This window comes from Canis aureus, chromosome 19 (genome assembly GCF_053574225.1).
Source record: "Canis aureus isolate CA01 chromosome 19, VMU_Caureus_v.1.0, whole genome shotgun sequence".
Taxonomy (NCBI): Eukaryota; Metazoa; Chordata; class Mammalia; order Carnivora; family Canidae; genus Canis; species Canis aureus.
This window is the reverse complement of record NC_135629.1, coordinates 44,973,926-44,993,563: the sequence shown is the minus strand read 5'-3', so window position 1 is coordinate 44,993,563 and position 19,638 is coordinate 44,973,926. Positions and strand designations below refer to the sequence as shown.

Here is a 19,638-nt window from a genome sequence, read left to right as displayed (position 1 = left end):
GCGGGCGGGCGGACCGGCGGAGCGAGCGCCGCGGGCCCGGGCGGCCCCACAGGCGGAGCGAGCGCGCGCGGCCCGGCGCCCCCGGCCCCTCGGCCGCCCGGCCCCGCAGGCGACCCCGGCCCCACGGCCCCGCGAACCCGCGCGCTGCCCTAGGGCCCGGCCGGCCCGCGGCCCGGTAAGTTCTGGACCAAACTTGGCGGGGCGCAGGGGTCGGGGGGTGGGGTCGGGGCTGGGGTCGTGAGGTGGAGCCTGGAGCGTCGGGGTGGCGAGGGTCGGGCAGGGTCGGGGGTCAGTGGGCTCTGAGGGACCCCCCCGCGTGAGCATGGAAAAGTGAGAGCGAGCGAGTGAGTTCTATCTACTCCTTGTATTCTGGGAGCGTCTTGCTAGCGCTACCCTAGAAAGTTCCGCGCTCCGACGCCGCCCAGGCACGTGGGGGCCGGGCCGGGCGGGGGTCCCGGAAAGTCTCGGCGTCGCCCCCCTTCCCTCTGCGCTTCCTCCGGGGCCGGGGGAGGGGCTGGGCCTCCAGGGGTCGCTTCCGAGCGGCCGGGACGGGCGGGGGAGGGGGTGGCGAGAGGGCGGCACGTGGGCGCGCGGGGCGGGGGGTCCCAGGCGGGGGCGGGGGGCGGGGGTCCCGGGCGGGCCTGGCCGCTGCGCTGAACCCCGCGGCGGCGGCGACGGCGGCGGCGGAGGATCCCGTGTCAGAATAAGAGTCCCCGCGCGCCCACGCCTGCAGGGCCGGCCCTCTCCCAGCTCGCGCCCTTACTGCCTGACCCCCGGGAGCCTGCCGGACCCTTCCCCCTCTCTGGACTTAAGCCCTTCATGGGGCGGTACACTTTAAATTTGCCTCCGCGTTTAGGCGGTGGCTGTATTGATTTTTTTTTTCCCCCACCTGGAATGGGTCGGCATCAGTGACTAGACAGCAGCAGCTGGCCTTTTAAAGGGATTATTGCCAAGAATCGGAATTGATCACTTCAACAAGGAAAGGCTTATGGGCAGGGCCCCAGCCTAGAGCGTGATTGACACTTGGTGTGCGTGCACACACTGGGCCTCAGAAATGAATGGGGATCCCTCCATTAGGAACTGAATGTCAACCCTTAGGTGCGCATTTCTGTCCTGCCCTGGGAACTTTGCAGGGGCTGTTAAATTTTGTGTATTTGACCCAGCGTCTTTAGCTCTGTAGTTCATCCTTATCTCGAGAGCTTTGGATTTTTTAGATCAAAGTCCGGATGAGTCAGTTGAGTCTTTAATTTTTCTTTCTTCCTCACCCTTTTACTTCTTTCAGTTTTCTTGAGTACACAGTGCTTGTCTGGTCCTGTGTGTCCATTTCGCACAGTGACACCTTCTGGCTGTGGCAGCACAGATAAACTGAGGGACAGACAGCCTTCTGTGTAGTTTCTTTAGACTTGTACTGATTGTCCTTTGATGTTCTTTTTTTTTTTTTTTTCCTGGTAATAGTTACAAGTTTTCTTTTAAGTTAGATTAGGTGAAATAATGTTTGCTGGCACCAGATCAGGATGCTAAAATTAGTAGCATGTTACACCTGACAGCAAGCCATGGAGGAGGGCTGGATAAACCATACCAGTCCCCAGATTTGAGTGCCTGTTAAATACAGGTATCTTCCTTGTCCATAACACTCCAGTATGGTGGAGGATATAATCCCTACGTTACAGGCGAGGAAACTGAGGCTCTTGGAGGCTAGGCTGGTTGTCCAAAGCTACTGAGTGGTGCAGGGGCAGAGCTTGGCTTGAGCCTGATGTTTTTGAGATACGAGCCCAGGAATGCTCCTGTTTGCAACCCACTGTGTGAGCATTTCCTGGGCATTGCTAAAACAAGAAGCCATGTACTTGTCTAGCCTCCATTCTACTTCTCCTAGGAGTTGGGGGATGGATGACCTGATGACTTAGGGACACCATTGTAACCCTCTGATGTCCTCAGCAGAGTTACCTGCTGGCCTTGAAGGAGCCAAGCCACAGACCTGCCCCTTTGCATTTGCTTCCTCAGCTTCCAACTCAGAAAAGTTGGCCCTTTTCTAGAGGAAGTAGTTTAGAATGGAGATTTTGAGAGCATGAGAGCAGTTTGCTAGATCCTTTCCTCATGTAGTCTCCCATTCTTCGTCTTCATCCCATATTACTCCTCTAAAATTCTGAAGCTGATATTTACAGAAGATTGCCTCTCATCTTGGATGTGATGTAGAAATTGGGATGGGCCCTGTGTTACCAATTTGGATGCATTGTTATTTCCATTCAGATGACATCATTTTTTTTTTTTAATGTCAAGTCATCTATATTAATGCAGTATTATTTGGCAGATCCTACAATCGTATATTGTGATAGTGAAGAAAGAAATAATGCTACTTTTGGTAGAAAAAAAATCCTGGAAGGATTTGTACCGGAATGATAACAGAATTGCTGGGTTAGGGTGAGGAGTGTTTTTTTTTTTTTTTCTTAAACTTTTTGATATCTGTGTATTTTGTGATTATTTGAAAAATAAGAAACATTTTAATTTTTTTATTTTTATCTTTTCAAGATTTTATTTATTCATGAGAGACACAGAGCAAGAGGCAAAGACATAGGCAGAGGGAGAAGCAGACTCCCTGCAGGGAGCCTGATGTGGGACTTAATTTTAGGACCCCAGGATCATGACCTGAGCCAAAGGCAGACGCTAAACCACTGAGCCATCCTAGTACCCCAGAAACTTTTTTTTTTTTAAGATTTTATTTATTCATGGGCGGGGGTGGAGGGTGGGCAGAGACACAGGCAGAGGGAGAAGCAGGCTCCATGCAGGGAGCCTGATGTGGGACTCGATCCCAGGACTCCAGTATCATGCCCTGGGCCGAAGGCAGGCACTAAACCACTGAGCTGCCCAGGGATTCCTCAGAAATGTTTTTAAAAAGACATTTTTATTCCGTTACCATTTTTTTTAAAAAGATTTTATTTGACAGAGCACAAGCAGGGTGACTGACAGGCTCCCTGCTGAGCAAGGAGCCTGATGTGGGCCAGGATCCTGGGATCATGACCTGAGCTGAAGGCACCCAGGTGCCCCTATTACTGATGTTAAGTAACCTCTACACCTAATGCAGGGCTCGAACTCACAACCCTGAAATCAAGAGTCGCATGCTCTAGTGACTGAACCAGCTAGATAGATGCCTCAAGAAACATTCTTAGAGTAATAAAACAGATTTTATTCAATTCTCAGTTTTTCAGTAGCTTTCACTTATTTTGCATTATTTATTTTGTGAATTTCTGTATTGCAAGGAGTGATTTTTGGATAGGTTTATTCAATAAATATCAGAGTTTATACTATTCCTCTGACACTGTGCTAGGAATCCCTGCTCAGTGGAGTTTACCATGAGATTAGTGGGAGAGAAATTATAATCTCAAAAACATGGAGAAAGTTTTAAGGGCAAGGAGAAAATGATGCTGTGACCTGGTGAGCAAGACTCAAGGGGACCTTTCTACAACTGAGATTGGAGGATGTATAGGAGTTAAATAGGTAAAGAGAAAAAGGAAGAGCATCTTTGATAGAGTATCTGGGACTGAAGGAAGATTGGGGTGGTTGGAGCAGAGAGAGACACACACAGAGATTAGAGGGTCTGGGATTTACTTTAAGAGCAATGGGACCCCCCCCCCCCCCCCCCCCCCCCCGGTCTAAGAGGATAAGGCAGGGATTCCTGGGATAGTGTTCACAGGACCACCTTGGGCTTTAGAGAGACCACTGAAGGATGCTTCTGAAAGACATGGGTGGGAAAGTAGCGAAGCCATTCGAATTGCCTCTTTCTTCTTCAAGAGATTTCTACATTTATTTTCTTTCTTTTTTTTTTTTTTAAGATTTTATTTATTTATTCATGAGAGACACAGAGATAGGCAGAGGGAAAAGCAGGCTCCATGCAGGGAGCCCTTTGCGGGACTCGATCCCAGGACTCCAGGATCACGCCCTGGGCCAGAGGCAGACACTTAACTGCTGAGCCACCCAGGCATCCCAGTTTTCTTTATTTCTTAAGTAATCTCTATGCCTAACGTGGGGTTTGAACTCAAGACCCTGAGACCAAAAGTCACATGTTCTACCAACTGAGCCGGCCAGGTGCCCCAGATGTTGGCATTTTCTGATGTTTGTCTTCTTAAGGGAAAATTAAGAATGACCCTCAGAGTCTTGAATATGTCAATTCCCAAGAGAGACTAAAATGTAATGGCCTTGCCACTGAGTTCAGTTAAGAACTATCAGTGTGCTAACAATCTCCAACAAAAGCATGAGCAACTCAGATGCTCGTCGAGAGAACTGCCTGCTTGGACTTGTGATGTTTCTGTGCCATTAGATGCAGTGAGCAAGGCTATTTTCCCTAGATTCCCCCCTACCCCCCGCCATAATTGAGTTAATTTATGCTCCTTGTAGAAAACCAGAAAGATTATGAAACAGGTGATTAGGTGAGGTCTTTATGAGCAGTCGTCTTGGGGTAATAGAGCATCTCTGGGATTTCCTTGTACAGTTGTTGGGGTGGGAAGTGTGGCAAAACCAGAAGAACAAGTTGACAGTGTCATAGTTTGAGGCTCATAGAACTGTGTTGCTTGCTAAGTGTGGTTGATTGTTAGAATGGATGCTCTTGAGTGAACTGTTTTAGAAGGTTAGCCAGACAGTCTGGCTTCAGGTTGCTATTCTTTTGATAATGATGTTCTAACTGTGCAAAGCTACATCTTGCATGGAATTAGAAGGCCATGTGTTAAGGTTGAGAGAAAAGACGGGACCTGAAGTGGTGGCAGGGAAGTGGAAGTATTGAGGCTGGTGTTCTTAGAAACAAAAGTACCAGCTGGGGACAGATTCTGCATACTTGTGGATGCTGGCAAACGCGATGCAGGACTTTTTAGTTAAGAGGAATGTCAGACCATGGGCTTATTGCCCCTCCCCTCGTTTTCTAGGCTGTATTTGTGACCTCTTTTTGTCTGATGAAAATGTAGGTTAGTCTTTTAGAAGACAAAGGAACTTACTCTAATTGAATACCTGCAGGTAGCCTTAGGAAGTGACTGGGAATCCTCTGGAACCCTCTAGGGTGGCAGAGGAAAGAGCCCTTGCAGCTTCTCAGTGCGCTGCACCCACTTTCTTTTGATCCTCAGAAAGGTAACCCTGTGTCTCGGGCAAGTTTGTCAGGGGCTTTGCCTTCTTGTTTCCTGGTTCCTTATATGAAAGGACTGAAGGCTTAATATCTGAGAGTTAGACCAGTGTTTGAGATAGAATGTGTTGACATTGGACAATAACCTGCAAGTGGGCTTGAGGTAGGAGTTTTGGGGAAGGTTTGAAACTGTTGCATTTTGAGGTTGCTTGGCCTCAAAGATAGCTAGCTGCAGCTGGGGATTGAGGGGCGGTAGGGGCAGTTGGGGAGAGGGTAGAGGCAGCGTGGGGTTGATAAAGTCTCCACTTGTTGAAGGTTGAATCTTTCATTTCAGCCTTTCCTCCTGCAGCTTTGTCTCCAGACATGGTACTACCTGACCCATCATACTGATCAGATCTTTTGATTGGAATCTTTAAGCTTAATTTGGTTTAAATGAGGTGATGCCTTTAAGTCCGCTTTAAAAAATACTGCTATGCTATTGTGGCCAAGCAGTCCTCACCCAAGGCTTCCTGCTGTTTGCTGAGTGAGAAGTGAGCCCCTGTACCTATTCCCAGGCAGCAGGTCCCTGCAGTGGTGTCTTAGACCCCTGGATTTGCCTTAGGTTGGGTGGGTGTAAGTTCCGCTTGCCACTTCTTGTGATGTGACCTTGCTGACTGAACCTTATTCTCTGTTTCCGGTTTCTAAAAAGGAGGTAATGTCTTCCTTGAACAACTGAGTTGGAATGTGATAATAAATGCAAGTGGCTTAGCACAGGACCTAGTGTATATACAGTTCAGTGAGTGCTGTTACAATGAGAATGGATGAGGCAGAGCACAAAGGCACTGCTTTGCTTCGGGTGTGGAGCACCTCCACACTTTCAGGACAAACTGTCACGGCTTTGTGCCCCTTGGAGCCGTAGCCTGTCCCCATGTTCCAAATGGAAGAAGCCAAAGTCCCCTACAGAGGGTGACACTTTCTAGGGCCACCTTGCTGATTATTCTACAACGGAGAGTGGGTTCCAGCCTTTATGAGTTCAGATTTTGTATGTTTTTTCCACTAGCCTAGGCGGGACCCTAGTGATACAGAATAGCTTAGTTTGTGGGGCCCCACCAGGGGGAAAGGAGGTAGCCCCTTTTCTGTCTTTGCTAAATCTTATGTTCTCACTTTCAGGAATAGTGCCTCCATCTGTGAGATAGGAAGATGTTTGCCAGGCAGATCTGTCCTCCGGGGTCTTGCCTTTAAGAGGCTACTTGCACTTCTGGCTTTATCACAAGTAGTCTCTGGCCAGGGATGGGAAATGGGTTGCCTCCTGATGGTGCTTGTAGTGGCAAATGGGAGAGCCCAGGACTGAATCCTAGTCTCCTTCCAGACTTACAGCTCTTAACCTGGCTTGGGAATTTGATAGATCTGGCTTTGCTGAGTAGTTTACTGCTTTTCAGCCTTGGGTGAGTTGCCTGGTTACCAGGCCTCAGCTCTCCTATCTGTAGGCAGGGAATATATCTTTGATCTCATAGGATGGCTGTGAGGACAAATGGGAAATGTTCGCAAGTAAAAAGTATCTTAGCTCCTGACTCCATTCACCTCTAAGACAAAATTGACCCCCAGATGACAACTACATGATGAGCCCCATAAGATCTTACATGTCAGTTATCACACACAATGAAACACTCAGATTGAGGAGTTAGATTTTCTTTATAACAAAATCCTACCACAGCCTAACAATTTTGAGGTTTTTAGAACTCATTGTAAGGAGCTTTCATCTAAAAAGGTCATCAGGGATCCCTGGGTGGCGCAGCGGTTTGGCGCCTGCCTTTGGCCCAGGGCGTGATCCTGGAGACCCGGGATCGAATCCCACGTCGGGCTCCCGGTGCATGGAGCCTGCTTCTCCCTCTGCCTGTGTCTCTGCCTCTCTCTCTCTCTCTCTCTGTGACTATCATAAATAAAAATTAAAAAATAAAATAAAAAGGTCATCAAATTATTTGGAAGGGAATTGGAAAAAAAAAAAAGAAAGAAAGAAAGAAACCCTGTGGTTTTAAACCTGCATATAATCCCAGCATAACGTTTCCTCTAATCCCAGTTATTCTGTGCAATTAGCCTTTGAGTCAGTGGCTTTTAAATTGTATTCCACACATTCTTACCTTGGAGGCAGCTGCTCAACATAACCTTGGAGGTGGACAGGTTTCAGGTCAGTATTCTCTTCACTTGAGATTCTAGCTGGTGGATTTCTGTGGTGGTGATAAGAGGTTTTTAGTTTTCTTGTGTGTTTTGGGCAAGTTTACTCAGCAAGTTCTGAAAACTTTGCCACTGCAACCTTATTCACATCCACAGAGAAAACACATTTTTCCCAACTGCTCAATGATTTGGGGAAAGTAGGAGTGTAGCAAACTGAATTCTTGGTTTGAAGGCATTGGTTGAATTGGTCAAGCCATTCCAGACCTGTAATATTCTCAGGTTTGTGTATCATTGACAGTTCAAATGATTGAACTTCATTTTTTGTTGTCTCCTGTGTTATTCTGTGCATGTAAAGGGTTTGTACCTGCCCCTTCAATGGCCCTGTTTTTTTCAGAGGATTCTGAATCCATGCCCTCCCTGGGATTCTCTTATATGCACTGGAACCCTGGGTGATTTCCAAGTTTGATTAGTGTTTTCCTTAACACTTTTGTTTTTTGTTTCATTAACTGACCTTAACAGTTTGTATGTGGGTCATCTTTCTCTTGTTTCCCCCTTCCCAAACTTTGCAATTTCCTTTGTTGATGTTTGTCTCTGCTGAAGTCTGGGGAGGAGGTGGGATCCTAGGTGTCAATGGTAGGAGTTGCCTGGTCTGCTTTTGAAGTTTTCTTGGGCAAAGATACTAAGGTACCAAGTCTGGGTGGAAATGAAATTGCAGACTTGTAGTCAGTTTATATTTGTCAGAGCATTAGAAATGTAACTATGTTTGATACTTGGGCCCTAGACAAGTCTAGGATTCACCTGGGACTAGCTTGCTTCTGTATGCTGTTTTACTGAACGCAGCACAAATTTCAGGATGAGTGGAGCAGCTCTTGATGTTATAAACTGGAAACTGAGGCCTGAGAGGAGGAGTGGCTTGCCTCTGGTTTAATTTGCAGAAGGAAGGAGAGCATAGCTCTTTGTTCTCTCCTGGAGCTTCCTTGGTCTGATCTCTGTCATCCTTCTTTTTTTTTTTCCTTTTAAAGATTTTACTTCTAAGTAATCTCTGTACCCAATGTGGGAATTGAATTTACAACCCTGAGATCAAAAGTTGCATGCTTTATCACCTGAACCTGCTAGGCGCTCCATGTCCTTATTTCTTTATGGCTTGGTCAGTTATTAATTAATTACTTCATTCATAATTTTAAAATTTAAATTCAATTTAATTAACACATTGTGCATTTTTTTTTACATTGTGCATTTTTTAATAAAGATTTTATTACCAAAAAAAAAAGATTTTATTTACTAGAGAGAGCACGCACATGCACGCACAAGCAGGCTTCTGCTGAGCAGAGAGCCCAACCTGGGGGTCTGTTCCAGGGCCCTAGGATCATGACCTGAGCCAAAGGCAGATGCTTAACCAACTGAGTCACCCAGGTGCCCCATGTAGTGTATTGTTAGTTTCAGAGGTCAAATTTAGAGATTCATCAGTTGCATGTAACACACGTTGTTCATTTCATCAAGTGCCCTACTTCATGCCCATCACTCATTTACCCCATTCCCCCAACCACCTCCCCTCCTGCAACCCTATAGTTTGTTTCCTATAGTTAAGAGTCCCTTATGGTTTGGCTCCCTCTTTCCATCTTATTTTATTTTTACTTCCCTTTCTCTATGTTCATCAGTTTTGTTTCTTAAATTCCATGTATGAGTGAAATCATAAGGTATTTGTCTTTATCTGAGTGACTTATTTCACTTAGCATAGTACCCTCTAGTTCCATCCACTGGTTTGGTCAGTTCTGTTTTGTACTAGGTCCCTCCTCAATTAGGAGGGCCATTGGCAGGTTTCCTTCCTTAAGGCCTCATCATTTTTTTTAAGTTTTTATTTTAATTCCATTAATACAATATTTTTAAAAGATTTTATTTATTTATTCATGAGAGACACACACAAAGAGAGGCAGAGAAAAAAAAAAAAGAGAGAGGCAGAGAGACATAGGCAGAGGGAGAAGCAGGCTCCCTGCAAGGAACCTGATATGGGACTTGATCCCTGATCCTGGAATCACGCCCTGAGCCAAAGGCAGGTGCTCAACTGATGAGCCACCCAGGTGTCCCTAGTTAATACGATGTTCTGTTAATTTCAGGTATATGATATAGTAATTCAACAATTCCATGTATCACCTGGTGCTCATCAGGACAAGTGTACTTCTTAATCCCCAAAAAGCCTCATTTTTTTTTTTTTTGAGCCTGAAGTCATCAAGGTATCTGTAGTGTAGGGATGGGACAGGACATAGGGAGGAAGAACTAAGGACTGCTGGAATCTCAGGGCTGCCTTTAAAAAAACAAAAACAAAACTAGCAGTGTTTCCTGTTTTGGAATCAAGTGGGTGATGGCTTTCAATTTTGAGAGCATGAAACTCCTTTTCCTGTCTATTAAGAAAAAAGTAATGGCACTTATTTGCAGAAATCCTTCAGGTGACTTGGTGACCATTTCAAGGTCAAAGCAAGCAACTGTGAAAGTAAGGTGGAATGGGCTAAATGTCAGTTGCTGGGCTTCAGTGGTTGACTGCTAGTCCAGGGAGAGGGGTGGAGCATTAACAGCCAGTTAAGGGTGCTAGATGATTCTAGAACAGTACAATCTGGTACTGGAGTAGTCTTTAAATTGTATCACAGAAGTGGTTAGAGAGATTGAACATGTTTTGTTTGGAAGAGAGAAGTTTGGGGGTGGGGGCCATGAGGGATTCCAGGAGGCCCATTGGTGAGTCACTATCTGACAGAGGCCTTTTCTACTCCTGGTCCAGTAGGCACCCACTCAGCTCCTCAGAGAATATGGATGGGGTTCTTCTTTTCAGAGAGAATATCAGGTGACCCTACCACAAAAGGCAGTGAAAGTGGACAGATCTTCACCTGGGGAAGGGGCTTAGCATTGGGTGAGCTTTTCAGACATGCACCCATTTTTTGTGGAGGTTAAGATGATGGGAGAGCTTGTCTACTCTGTTGCCTTGTTTTATGGCTTAAGGAAAAAGGAAACTTAATTTGGATAGAAAAGTTAGGGTAAGTTTGGTCTGTTTAACCAGCCTTCTGAGTTTATGAACTACTGTTGGCCTTTTTTTTTTTTTTTTTTTTTTTAAGTTAACCCACTGATATTTAAGAGCCTAAGCTGCTCTGGAAGGTGCCCCATGTAGTGAAATGCAGTGTAAGCTTCTTATCAACACATGGTGGAATGAACAGAGCAGGAGATATATTGCTGGCTGTGAGATTCTCTAGACCTTCCTAGCAGGCTAGCTGGGATGGGTGACAGGGATGCAGAGATGTCTTTGCAGCCAGGTGGTTCTAGCCCCAGGCTGTGAGTAACCCTTACTATACTCCAATGTGCTGTGCAAATGTAATTTTTTTTATATGCCATGATGTGAACAAAATGGGGCATCTGATCTATCACTCTCCACTCTCCAGCACACTCTTCTGAGAAGGGGCTGTTTTCTTGGTCTTGGGAGGTCTATAGTTCTTGTGGGAAAGGTTGGTGATGTTGGACTAGACCATTTATAAGGGGTATTTCCTTGCAGTGGAGCATCAAGGATGGATGGAGTTGACAGATAACCCTCCCATACCTCAGGGTTTCATGGAAAGTCATAGCGGGAAATAAGGTTAAAAAATTTTTTTCAGGTCATTCCAGTTATTATGACCTTAAATGGAAGACTGTTTACACTTCATCTGAGAAGCATGGAGAGCCCTCAGAGATTTGTGAAGAGGAGAGTGTTCACTTTAATTGAGCAGGGAAGCCAGTTAGGAAAAAGGGACATTGATAAAAGTCAGGCCTGAGCTAATACGGCCTTGAATTTGCCTGGTGTGGAATAAAAAGCAGGAACAGGTGCTAGAGACACTGTGCAAGGAGACTGGGTGGGGATTAGCTGTATACTAGGGGCTAAGGACAAATCATCCGTATATTCAGAAACTGGGGTCCCTTCCCTGCTTTGCCTGTACTGTACCCCTGGGATCTGGTGATGGCCCTTTCCTGCCCTCGGGTTTTACGGCCACATAAGAGAGATAGAATAGGGTGCCCTGAGAGAGAGGGAAGAGTGAGTAGGAGCATATCTGAAAGGTGCAGCAGAGTGAGGACTGGAAGTTGACACAGGCTCTACATTTGTGGGTCTTTGGTTTTAGGGGTGCTGAATGTGAGCAAAGATGAGTTGAACTGGGTCCTGGAGAAGGTGGTCTGAGGTAATGTCTACTGCCTGGGAGAAGGTGGACGTTTGTGAGACAGCCTAGCCTGTGGTGCTGGATGGCTCCTCTTTGTTTTACCTGGCTGGGAGGGAGGATACATACAGTGGGCTGAGGTCTGAATGCCCCCTGCCACTTTTAGAAGTCTCGTGATTGTAAGGGGTATGTCTGTGAATCTGCCAGATTGCAGCCACCACAATTGGGGGGAAGCTGCAGAACTTTATCTGTTCTTATGCCTCCTCTTCCCAAACTAATAGTGCTTTGTGTTAGAAGAAAAAAAAAAAAAAAAAAAGTGAAAGAATAAACTAAGAGTGACCATACACATCTCCTCTGTTTCAAGAGTGAGGTGGAGATGGAGGGAAATTAGATGGACACAGCCTGTGGAACTGTAGCAATTAGAGGGACTAGAAAGAGATTTGATGTGATTTCAGTGTCCTAAGACCTGGTTGGTAACCTGCATTTTCTAGATTCTGAGGATTTTCCAACTTGAGATTTTGGATACTTTTCTGGAAAGACCCAGAGTGATTAAAGCTCTTCTCTGAAACATTCACATGAATTATTCCAACAGCTGCTCCTTTCTGGTTTGAGAAAGTTTCCTTGTTTCATGCATTGCTGAAATGTTTTCATATCATGGCTCTTTTGGCAGAGTCCAGGGGAGAAGACAGGTGGGTGTCCAACAGAGTAACACCACCAGTGTTGAGAGGGGGAAAGGCTCATAGTTGCAGGAAGGAAAGGGGCCTTGGGGATTTGGCACTTGAAAAAAAAATGACTTGAGTTCCAGAGTAGCACCTGGTAAGTGAGGAATCAGGCGAGGTAAATTAAGGCAGCAGCGTGGTGCCCCATATACAGAGCTAGGAGGGCTGGCATGTGTCCTGGCCCCTGCCCATCCTAGGAAGCCCTCCTTGTAAGGCCTGGCTGTTCCTCAGCCCTGTATCTTCTGCTGTCCTCTCACTGCTATGTCAGTGGCCAGGAGACCAGTTTTCTTTCTACTAGTTTGTGTCTGCTCTGTTTATTGCCTCGTACTTGTGAGCCTTGTGCTGTTCTCATGGAAAATCTGCATGTGTGCAGATTTCTCTCTGTGGGGGACTCTGGTTTGCGTCTGTGGTGTGCTAGAGTGTGGTTGGTGTGTGTACATCTTACTAGAAATGAAGATGAAAATTGGTCATGGTTTGTGACCCCGGCTGGCAGTATTGATCAAGTCCTTTAAGCCCCTTCCTTTGGCTTGTACCTTGGCAGGTAAGGACTCAGAAATATGTGCTTCAACACCTCTGAGGTGTTTTGTGACTTTTAAAGAAAGGATGCACATGAGTAATTGAATTTGCTGCATGGTCCACAGGATACAGCTTGCATAGTTGATGCTCACTCCTCCATGAAGTTTCCAGCAACTCAGGAAAGGGTTAAGTTAGTGTGCTTTTAGGAGAGGAATTGTGGGTGTGCTGATCTTTGCTCTAGGAAATTTTCCCAGAGCCTTGGGAAGGATCCAGCCTCAGGATGGTTTCAAAGTCAGACTGTCCCTAATGGTACAGTGGTTCAGATTTTAGCCTGGGAGATAGCTGACCTGGGTTTGGATCCCTATTTGACTTCTTGGCCCTCTAACCCTAGCCAATCACGTTGACTTCTCCCAGTGTCCATTTTCTCACTTGTCAAGTGGCAGTCCCTTGTGAGAAGTGTGGGTAACATTGGAAGTACCCCCATATGAAGTATAACATTGGCAGTACCCTGGGTGAAGTGGGTAGCATTAGCAGTACCTCATTCTGTGGTTATGAGGATTAAATGAAATCAGGCATGTAAAGTGCTGGCACCCCGCCTGATATCAAATAAAAAATTCAATAATTATTAGTCACTGTTATGCTTTTCTCTTCCTCTGTTAGTAACAAAATCTCTTGTCAAGATTTTTTTTTTTTTAAGATTTTATTTACTTATGAGAGACACACAGAGAGAGGCAGAGACACAGGCAGAGGGAGAAGCAGGCTCCATGCCGGGAGCCCAATGTGGGACTCGATCCCGGGCCTCCAGGATCACGCCCTGGGCGAAAGGCAGGCGCTAAACTAAACCGCTGAGCCACCCAGGGATCCCTCTTGTCAAGATATTAAAGATGATTCTTTCAATGTCCAAGAAGTTGTTGTCTGGGCTTTTCTGTAGCAGTTTGAAACTCTGTCACTTTCTCAATGAAGAGTCAGGCCCTTACCTTCCTGCCTCACTGATGCCTGAACACTCAGGAGGAGGCTTGGACCATGGGGACAACAGAGCCCCTGCCTTGGCAGTAGTGTCACTGTAGTCTTGGGGACAGATCTGCAGGGCCTGGGTCTTAGGCTGGATCTTAGTGCTGGATGTTTAGATAGGGCATGGGTTTGTGTGAGGCAGCTAGAGGCAGAGCACGGCAGTGGGGTGGGCCTTGGAGGAAGCAGGAAGGTCCCTTGTAAGGCTGGCTCAGTAAAGATGTAGGTGAGTGAATGCCACCGCCCTCATGGCCTTGCCCCTCTACCCTGTGCTGGCCTTGCAACCTCCCTTACAGGGAGGGCTGGTCGCCTGGGACCCTGGGTGACTTCCCACAGGATGTCTCCCTTGGGGTGGGATTGTCTTGGCAAGACTGCTTCAGAGACACTAGAGTGAAGTTGTTTGGACCTGGCCCCATGTAGGACAGTGTTTCTCTGGGATGTATGGTCTGTGTTTTCAACAATTGATGGTTTAGAACTGTGCCTTTGCCTGGAGGAAAAAGTGTGTTCCAGGCAAAGGCAGAGTGTGTGCCTACATGGTGGCCTAAGTGTATTGGTCCTGATTGTGCTGATTTTGGGTGTGTGTATGCATATATGCATGTATGTTTGTATGTCTCTGTGTGTTTGTGTGTGTACGGTGGCCCTGTATGTGCATATGTGCATGTCCACTGGCTCTACTTGCTAGAGTGGAGAGTGGAGCCTGACACGTGTAGTTACTCTGGCGTGTGCAAACGGAAGAAAGACAGTCCAGTCCATGCTGGACATGGACTCTGTGTAGCAGAGTCCTGCCTTATGGGGCCTTCAGCTTATTTGGGTTAGTCTCAGGTACAGGCGAAGTCCCATTGAGGGCACAGTCTGAGCACGTGTGGCCCTTGCAGATTTCTTTACACTTTTTTTTTTTTTTTTAAGATTTTATTTATTCATGAGAGACAGAGAGAGAGAGGCAGAGAGACAGGCAGAGGGAGAAGCAGGCTCCATGCAGGAAGCTCGATGTGGGACTCGATCCTGGGACTCCAGGATCACGCCCTGGGCGGAAGGCAGGCACCAAACTGCTGAGCCACCCAGGGATTCCCCCTACACTTTCTTCTTTTAAGGCAGTTTTTGTTACATTTACATTGTATCTTGTAACACTTCTACTGTTTTAGTACTAAGAGTTCTCCTTGATGCTAAGAAGTTTGACTGGAGGCAGAAGCAAATTGAGAGACTCTGGTCTCCTTGCCATTACACCCCAGAAGGCAGGCCCTTAACTCTTCTTAAAGCTTCTGTGCCGGCAGTTTGGCCTTGGCTACTTTGTTTCACTTGGAGCAGGGTTCGCCAGGCATCTGATCTTCAATGCAGTTTCCTTCCTGCTCCTTAGATGCTAGCTCTTGGGCCATGTCAGTAGAACTAACCAGCAGGGTTCTGTGTCTACCCCATCCTCCTCTTCGTCCCTCCTCTTCCCTCTCCCTGTGACACTCGTGTGAGGGTACATGATGGGAAGTGTCCATGCGGACACTGGTGAACTCTGATGACTGAAAGAAGCCAGCTGCAGCTCACCTTCACCTCCATCTTTTTTTTTTTTTTTTAAGATTTATTTATTCATGAGAGACAGAGGCAGAGACACAGGGAGAGGGAGAAGCAGGCTCCATGCAGGGAGCCCAACGTGGGACTCTATCCCAGGTCTCCAGGATCACACCCTGGGCTGAAGACAACTCTAAACCGCTGAGCCACCAGGGCTGCCCCCTTCACCTCCATCTTGACCTCAGTTTACCCTGTAGGGCAGGGAGTGGTGAAGACAGTTGATGGTTCTGTGAACAGGAGCCCCTCCTGTTCCTGACATCCTCTGATCATACTTCTATTGTTGAATGTATTGTCAGGAAGGTATGGCATCTGTTTACATCATTTCTCTTTTTTTTAACTTAATTTTTAAAATTATTTATTTTTTAAAAGATTTTATTTATTCATGAGAGACACAGAGAGAGAGGCAGATAGAGAAGCAGGCTTCTGGCAAGGAGCCCGATGCAGGACTCGATCCCAGATCTCAGGATCACACCCTGAGCCGAAGGCAGACACTCAACCGCTGAGCCACCCAAACGTCTTTTCTCTCTTTTTTAAAAAAGATTTATTTACTTGAGAGAGAGAATGAGGTAGGGGAGAGTCATACTCACTGCTGAGAGGCTCAATCCCACGATTCTGGGATCATGACCTGAGCCAAAGGCAGACACTGACTGAGCCACCCATGTGCCCCCATTTCTCAATTTGTTCTTAATGTTCTTACATGTAGTGTAAGCCACTATTTACTGATAGATGTTGCCATTGTTATAGTTTCTTATCATTTTGCAGCATTTTAGTCCTGCAGTTTTTGTGATTGTTGTGGTACATTATCAGAGTTTGCAGCAGTGATGAAGCGTCTGGAGCCAGGAACCAGCTCGCTGGCTTGGACTTTGCTGCAAGGCCTCAGGACTCTTGGGCTGGCCATGTGGCTTTAGTCAGGGCCATCAGTACCACAGTGTGGTTGGTGGACAGTTCCAGCCACTTCTTACAAGTTACCAGATGAAAGTACCTGCCTGGCTCAGTCGGTAGAGGGTATGACTTTTGATATTGGGGAAGTGAGTTTGAGTCCCACTTTGAGTGTAGAGATTACATAGAAATCTTCTTTTTTTTTTTTTTTTAAGATTTTATTTATTTATTCATGAGAGACACAGAGAGGGGGGGTGGGCAGAGACACAGACACAGGCAGAGAGAGAAGCAGGCTCCATGCAGGGAGCCTGATGTGGGACTCGTTCCTGGGTCTCCAGGATTATGCCCTGGGCTGAAGGCAGGCGCCAAACCGCTGAGCTACCCAGGGATCCCCCCCAAGATTACATAGAAATCTTAACAAAGTTACCTGATGGATTATTTGGCCTGTGCCCTGATGGTCAAAGAAACTGAATTCTGCCACTTAGGGAAGCTTGGTTGGTCAGATGGTTATAGATTATTTTGTATTTAAAGACCTAGTGTCAGACTGCATTTCCAAAATTCTTCCAAGTGCACCTTCCTGTCTGAAACTCGAGGGCATCTGGAAGGTTTGTGGTTGGACACACCGACTGTGTTACCTGCCTGGGTACTCACTAGCCCCTCTGGATTTGGATTTAGGCAGATCTTTAAGGTTTGGGGAAAGGAAACTACCAGTTAAATAGACCGGAGTCACTGATTCTCAGTCTCTTATTGCCAGCTAGAAGATAGTACCCTTCTTGGGGATCAAGGTGGCATGAGGTTGCCTGAGGCTCCAGGTTCATCCAGCTATAATAGGATGGCTGGCGGGTACTTTCCTTGGCAGTGAGAAGGTGGCTGGAGGTGGAGTGGGGTTTAAAGGTAGAAGCTGGAGGTCCTCCCCCATTTATATTTCTTTGAGATTTCTGCCATCTTACCACTGCTGCTGACCAACCAAAATAGTTGTCTTGGACCTTTCAAAAAGAAGTTATGTGAACTACTGTAGGTAGATTTTGTTTAGATTTCAGGACTAAAGTTCTTTTCTTCTAGGACCAGGTCTTTATTTGTATGTATACTTTGGAGCTGTCTTTAGAATGCTGCTCCCTCTAGGTGCTCTTGAATAACAACAAAAGCTTTCCCTTCTCCCATCTAAAGAAAGATACAGTTCTTTAAATATTGGCCAGTACTTGCAGAAGATTACCAGATTGTGGCAGTCTATCTGCTTACCCCCCTACCCCCCTATAAATTTGAGTATAGTTGACACATAATGTTACATTAGTTACAGGTGTACTAGTTGGAAGTACTGCCTCACCAGGACTGCCTGTTGGAAGATGGCCTGTAGGGAAGTAAACTCAGCTCAGCCCATGGCCTTTATGCTGCTCCTTAGACTTAGTATAATTTACTGGTCTTTGCTCTGCTCATGAATATGCAGATCAGGGTTGGTGCCTGTGTTGTCACCAAATGAGAGTGAGTAGGTTACTGATTTAGGGGCTGTTCTTACAGCTTGGAGAAGGTGGTGGCTTTGCTCCTGTTCTCATGGTCATGCAGGCTCTAGGCCACCAAGACCTGGTTGAGGAAGCACTTGGTGCCTGTGGCTATGGCCTGGGATGCCTCAGTGATAATGGAAGATAACTGTCCACTGGTGAAAGGAGTCTTAACCTTTCTAAGAGGTTGCCTTTGTGATAAATAAGGTATTGCTTTAAAAAAAAAAAAGAAAACTTGGCATAAGAATAGAATGGCTGGAGGTTTTATTTTGTGACATGAAGATAAACACAACCTGGCTGCCAGCTATAAAGTTAATACAGCTGATTGAGATGCTGTAAGACATGGAGGCAGCCTGGATGATGTGTTCTTGGGAACAAGGCTGGCTGCCATTAGGTTTTCTGTTGACTGCCTTATAGATGGAGGCGATGTCTTCTGCAGGTGGGACTTTCTGTGATCCTTACTCCCAAATTTTCCTGTTTTGACTGGTCCTGGAGACTCAGCACCACTCTTTAGTTATCTCAAGAGGATTCTTTGCATGTTTTGCAGTCACAGATCACACAGGGATATAATGTGTTTACAAAGGAGACTGACTGACTACCTGCTTGACCTAGCTAGGCAGGGAACCCCAGACAATCATTTTTGCTCCTCTTACTTTTAATCTCTCCTGGAGCAGCTGACCAAGAGACAAGGCACTCTAGGCATTCCTATCTGAAATGATAGGCAATAAAATGCCCTCCCTCTTTGTGTTGGGTACCTCATGTTGGAGTCACTTGATGCTATTTTTCTAGACAGCATCCATGGATTTAGCCAGTGTGGTGAATCCCCTGGGCCTGGCTCTGCCTCACAAGATAGGTGGGCTTGATGCTTAAAACTTTAGGGGGGCGGGTACAGTGTTTCCTTTCCACTGACAGTGATTGGGCTAGTTGCATGGGTCTCCCTTGTATAGAGTTGGTTGTGTCAGGAGTTCAGGGCTTGCACCCCTGGAGGGCCTGTATAAGTGTTACCACATCTGGCCCAGGTGCTCCAGGGAATAGGTTTGAATTGGGCTGTGTCTTCTCTGGCTTCCATTTTATGAAATGTTTATTTCCAAGATGAGCTACTCATTTTTACCATTCACCCACCAGGCATTGCTTGATTTCCTTGGGTTTTGTCTGTGAGATGGGGCTGGGAGAGATACATCCCAGAGAGATGGGATGCAATGGGAAGTCAGAGCTGGGGTGAGATAGGCATACTTAAAGTCCATCTGAGACGTAATGTTACTAGTGCTGCTTGCATTTTACCGTTCTAAGTTTTTCCAGTGCCATTTTGTGTAGTTTCTTTGGAGAGTGGAAGGAAGGATTGGTTAATAAGTGGAGGATGTCAGGGACTTAGCTGGTTTGGGAAAGCAGTATTCTAGAGTCATACATTTGGTTGTGGGTACACAAGGTCTATGGGCTTTGTTCTATACACATTTTGGCTCCAAAGGGTTAAAATGATATATGTGGTTCTACCTTAAGAGAGGTTGTGCTGAATGAAATAACCTAGACACAAAAAGACAAATACCGTAGGATTCCACTTACATGAAGCCCCTAGAGTAGTCAGATTCAGAAAGTCAGTAGTCCAGAAAAAGTAGAATGACATGTGCTAGAGGCTGGGGTGGATGTAATGGTGAGTGTTTAATTGGGGACAAAGATTCAATTTTGCAAAGTGACAAAGTTCTGAAAATGGATGGTGTTGGTGTTGATAGTTGCACAACAGTGCGAATGGACTTAACCGTACACTTAATAGCTAAAACGGTCGACTTGATGTTACCTGTATTTTGTTACAGTGAAAACAATCAGAACCTTTCTGAATTCAGAAATATTCTGCATCTTTATGAGCATGTATTTTTTTCTTCCCAAGAGTTAGTTTAGGGAGAAAAGAACAAAGGCACTCACTCACATTTTGATGGCTTAACTTGTGCCAGATACTATGAGGTTTAAGAAAAAAAAAAAAAGATATGGATATGTGTGATTCTAGAACATTCATTGTAACATCATTTTGGGAATGTTGGAGCACAGGGATTCCG

At 46.1% G+C, this 19,638-nt stretch overlaps 1 protein-coding gene and 1 long non-coding RNA gene across 5 annotated transcripts in view; one reads left to right on the top strand and one right to left on the bottom strand.

Annotated features, from left to right (window-relative positions):
* GATAD2A (GATA zinc finger domain containing 2A) overlaps positions 1-19,638 on the top strand; it is a 117,131-nt gene that overhangs the window by 21,161 nt on the left and 76,332 nt on the right. The window contains exon 1 of one of the 3 annotated variants that reach the window (XM_077859256.1): positions 79-175. The exons of the other annotated variants lie outside the window; for them this stretch is intronic. The gene's annotated coding sequence lies outside the window, so the exon portion shown is untranslated. Of the gene's footprint in view, positions 1-78; positions 176-19,638 lie in introns of those variants that run through there. 3 annotated transcript variants of the gene reach the window in all.
* LOC144290250 (uncharacterized) overlaps positions 1-19,638 on the bottom strand; it is a 59,643-nt gene that overhangs the window by 32,790 nt on the left and 7,215 nt on the right. For both annotated transcript variants that reach the window (XR_013358021.1, XR_013358020.1), the window contains exon 2: positions 7,219-7,305. This is a non-coding gene — a long non-coding RNA (uncharacterized LOC144290250). The remainder of the gene's footprint in view (positions 1-7,218; positions 7,306-19,638) is intronic.